The sequence below is a fragment of the Phalaenopsis equestris genome, unplaced genomic scaffold, assembly GCF_001263595.1.
Source record: "Phalaenopsis equestris unplaced genomic scaffold, ASM126359v1 Scaffold000343, whole genome shotgun sequence".
NCBI lineage: Eukaryota > Viridiplantae > Streptophyta > Magnoliopsida > Asparagales > Orchidaceae > Phalaenopsis > Phalaenopsis equestris.
Window position 1 is genome coordinate 73,572 of NW_018164785.1, and position 5,290 is coordinate 78,861.

Genomic DNA, 5,290 nt, shown 5'->3' on the forward strand with positions numbered 1-5,290 from the left:
TAACAAAATTATATATATATATATATATATATATATATATATATATATACATATATATATCAACAATATGATTTTTGAAAAAAATAATCAGAACGCCTCATTTAAATTTTGATTTACATTGGTCTCAAATTCATTTATTTTTATTTTGACATTAATGCATGCTTTATTATTCATAATATTATACTCCTCAAAAGTAGATCTAAGAATTTTGAGGTCCATCATGCCTAATTGGATATTAGAGTATCATGTAATAAATTTTTTTTTTTATATTTGTATTGATTTAAAGTCTTATTTATTTTATTTTGCATCAAAATAATTTTAAAAACTAAATATAAATATATTTTACTTTTTAAAATTATTTTGATGTACAATAAAATAAATAAATCTTTAAATCAATAAAAATATTTAAAAAAGATTGCATGACTATACTATAATATGTATATATATGCATCACATATTTAGATCAGTTGGTCGGACTTCTGTTTGTCAGTTGTAAATGTTCTCTGATCTGGAGTTCGATTTCCCCCGAATGTAGGGTGTGATACTCGAATTCTTAGGCGCATGAGAGACGGCCGGGCTCTTATGATAGCCTTTGACCATTTCTTTCTAATATATATATATATATATATATATATATTGGGAGGGATGAGCATTCCAATACAATAGTTTGATATTCTTCATTTTAATGCTCAGTTCAACTATTAATAATGAAGAAGAAGAAATCAAAATCTAAAGAAGCTTATTGACGTCTTCCGATTCAAATGGATAGGCTCGATGGGAAGAACACCGCTCCAACGTTTGAGCATTCCAATACAATAGTTTGATATTCTTCATTTTAATGCTCAGTTCAACTATTAATAATGACGAAGAAGAAATCACAATCTAAAGAAGCTTATTGACATCTTCCGATTCAAATGGATATGCTCGATGGGAAGAACAGCGCTCCAGCGTGTTTAGCTTCTTCGCCGCCGTAATCGACGGCGACATGCAGTCTACTGGGCTCCGTGTACGGAACATACGTGTCGTACGGAAAAGGAAACTCAATGAACACGAGGTATCTGCGGCAGCTGTCGGACGGAAATCCCGTCCGACCTGGCAAGGACGGAGCACGTACGTACGACAGAGGAAGGTCGTGCGAAGCTTCCTCAAAGCTAATGCGTCCAAAACTGAACTGATTAGAGAGAGAGAGCGGCTGTCCATAAATTAAGTGTGTGGGCAGAGTTGAAATATTAGGCGTGCCAGCATCGAATGTATGTGGATGGTGACATTTGAGTGATATTTAGTTAGTATTAGATTTCAATAGCAACAATAATATCTGAATAACATCATAATATCATCAATCTGAATCTATCTCATCCACATAATATTTTTTCATCAAATACAAAATGCACGATGTATGCGTGCCAGCATCGAATGTATGTGGATGGTGACATTTGAGTGATATTTAGTTAGTATTAGATTTCAATAACAACAATAATAATATCTTAATAACATCATAATACCACTAATATCAATCTATCTCATTCACAAAATATTTTTTCATCAAATACAAAATGCACGATGTATTTGCTCTTATGCCCCAGATGCAGAAGTGAAGAAGATTGTGTTAAGTGGTTGACAGCTATCGTGAAATTTGTGTTGAAAAAAAAAAGAGGTGATTCTGCTTAGTGGGATAAAGACTTATTTTTATTATTGTTGTTGTTATTGTTAGTGTATAATATAATTAATCACATATAAATCATACATAGCAGAAGTGAAGAAGATTGTGTTAAGTGGTTGACAGCTATCGTGAAATTTGTGTAGAAAAAAAAGAGATGATTCCGCTTAGTGGGATAAAGACTTACTGTTATTATTGTTGTTGTTGTTGTTAGTGTACAATATAATTAATCACATATAAATCAAACATCAAAATTATAATTGTGATTGTTATAAAGATGAATATGTGTAATTATTAACATATAGACACTTTCATAATTATCTCTAGCAAATTTATTACTTGCTTGGCCATATTTAATCTTTTATATTAAATAGGGGAACTTGTCGGCAAATACAAAGGTTTCGCAGACCAAACGGACGTCATACTTTCCTTAGTTTATTTGATCGAGTCTCATCCTCAATTTTTGTGTTTATCCTTTGGGATAAATATGGGATTTAAGGTACAGTGCTCTATCATTTTAAAATATGAAAAATATGAGGTCAGTTTAATTTCATATTTCAATGTCCTTCCGAAGCGGGCGATGGGATTTCGATTCCAGTGACCAACAGCTTCTTACGGGCAACTCTCAACAAACTATCCCCCAAAATAACGTTATATATATATATATGTATATATATATATGATGAGCCCAAAGAATAACCATTACTTTAGAACTGATTTGTCTGTCAGTCGCTCCGTAACTACTGTACTTATTCATGAGTGATAATTCATGAAGAGTCGCATATCTTCTGAATTGCGTGTTCAGAGAGGCAAGAATAATGAAGCGTCGTCTTGCAGCAGTCATGATTCAGGCCAAGATCATGCACCGTGCCTCTCATGACAATATTCCTACTGCTGTTTGCAATATGTACTCACAAATTTTCTATCTAGGTTGCATTTACATTATACCGCCCAATTCCAATGCATTTACATATCTAATATTTAAACTTTAATTTCCTTTTTTTTCTTATATTTCATCAAAATCTTTCATATTACATATAAAAAACAAATGGTATGAGTTAATGTCTCATCTTAAATATTTCTTATAACAATTTTTAAAAATGGTAATTTATTGAGGTTTATAGCTATATGTTACTTATATCACTTTCTATGGTTATGGTCGAATATTTTTGATTGTTTTGTGATTGTTTTTGGTGGGCACATCTTCTCTCGGGCTTCGCAGTTTTTTCTTTTCAGTCTTCATTAATAATCTTGTTTTATAGATAAGTTTATTCTTGATTACTTGATGGATCTCTTGGATGCTTCTATTGGATGTAGGTGTGTAAACGAGTTCAGTCTAGCTCGAGTTTGGGGTCAAACGAGCTTAAGCTCATTTACTGTAAGCTTTGCTCGAACTAGAACGAGCTCGGCTTGAGCTCAGATTGCAAGTTTGACTCATGAGAAATATATTAAGCTCGAGCTCGGCTTGATTAGGAAGCTAGAGCTTGACTAGTTTTATAAGCTCGATTGAACTTGAGAAGTTTAATTTTGATTTAAATCGAGCAATTCAAAAGACTGCAAATTTATATAGTAATTAATTGAGAAAAAAAATAAAATGTTTTTTCACAAAAATTTTATCATGACCTCAAAAAAAGTATTCATATAAATAACATTACATACAAACCACCCAAATGTATCTAGCACCCAAACTTTATTGTATACAATTATACCAACCAAATCTTTCATATCACATTAAAAATACGACTATTTTAACTTCTTAAAAAGTAAAATATACATTTTCATGCAAAGCTAAGGTACATATTTGTAAAAAAAACGGAAGTTTAGGTTCTACATACCATGCAAAGCTAAGGTGACATATTTGTAAAAAAACTGAAGTTTAGGTTCTACATAAGTAAATACATAGGAATTGAGTGGTATTTATGTAGATCTACCGCAAGAAAAATAAAGCAGAAAAAGTAAATTAAAATGGTAATCACCAAAAACATACACTAAAAAAAGGGCATTTACATACATACCCCCCTAATTATTTTGTATTTACAAGTAAAATAGATACAAAAGAGGCCCCTTCCGGAAACCTCAAACCTGAATTTTCAAAACAAACATTAGGGCCCCCATAGCAACCTTGCAAGATTTCTGCAACACTGTTTTGTTCTTTTTCAGTGACATTATCAGTTCCCACACATATTTTTCTATCTTTCAGTGGTTCTCCACAGACCTCTTGTCCATGGGCAGGAACAAACTCAACATGGCCATGGTATTTATGCAACTTTATGATTCTCAGAAGATAATCGACAGAAGAAATATTAACATAACACCAGACCATTAACACTTTATAGATGAGTAAGGGAAAAAAAAAGACTTTCACACGAAGGAATCAGTAACACACTTTCATGGAATGTGGTGAGGCTCATGCGCACAGACTTGCCTCTGATTTTTAGACATATACTTTCTATGATTAGTGTAGAATTATGAGATTAGAATGCTAGTAAATGCAAGCCACAAAAAAAAAAAAACCAAGAACAGTAAGGAGAGGAACCACTCTACAGTATTCAATCCATAAGGATAACTGAGAAACCACATATAAAGAATTAAAACACTAGGCTACAACATGAAGATGGCTAACAAATGGATAGTTCTAAGTAGCAATTATAGAACAACGAATGTAATGCACTACAAAAGTGATTGCATCTGCGAAATTGTGCGGCATGAAGGCATTTTCCAGCTGCTTATTATCTGCGAGCATATCAACAATGGGGTTGGTTATCAATTAGAATTTGTGACCAACAATTATGATCGAGGCCTTTACATGCGTACCCGCCCAATTATTATGTATTTACATATCTAACACTTAAACTTTCATTGTTTACATTTATATTACCCAAATATGTCATATAACGTAAAAGATACTACTATTTTAACTTTTAAAAGATGAAATACACTTTTTCATGCATGGATAAGGTTTTGAAAAATCATTTTGCATAATTGAATTGGCTCGAACACAAATATTCTATAACCAAAGTCCATATAATTTACCCATTGGTTTTGATTAGGACTCATCATGAAGTGATACACATGTATCAAGAGATCACCTGGACCGAGGTTTCCTGTTCTTTTGAAATCCGCTACATAAATTGTATTCACAAATGTCAACGAAACAAAGTTCGACACAACAAATTTAAGACATTTACATACATGACACACAATTCTTATGCTCAACATAGCTGGGAAAAGGCCAGAACCTATTAAGAACCAAAGAAAGATAAAGATGACATAAAGAAGCTAAAAATAGCTCAACTCCATAACTTAGGCTTCACTCTGAAAATGTCCCTCAATAAGTTAATTGCTCTATCATTATTAGATGAATTATCTACTAATATAGTAAATACCTTATTCTCTACTCTCCAATCAATGAGAGATTTATAAAATGGTTCAACTATTTCAGATGTCAACCGTGGAGGTGGCAAATGTAGAAAATGGAGAGCGCACTTTTGTAACCTCATATTTGAATCAACATAATGTGCAGTGATAACCATATATGATATTCTTTGGCTTTTGGATTTTCCCAAATCCGTTGTGAACTTAAACTATTGATATTTTAAACTTATTCTTCAGCCTCTTCTTCTCCTTCTCGTA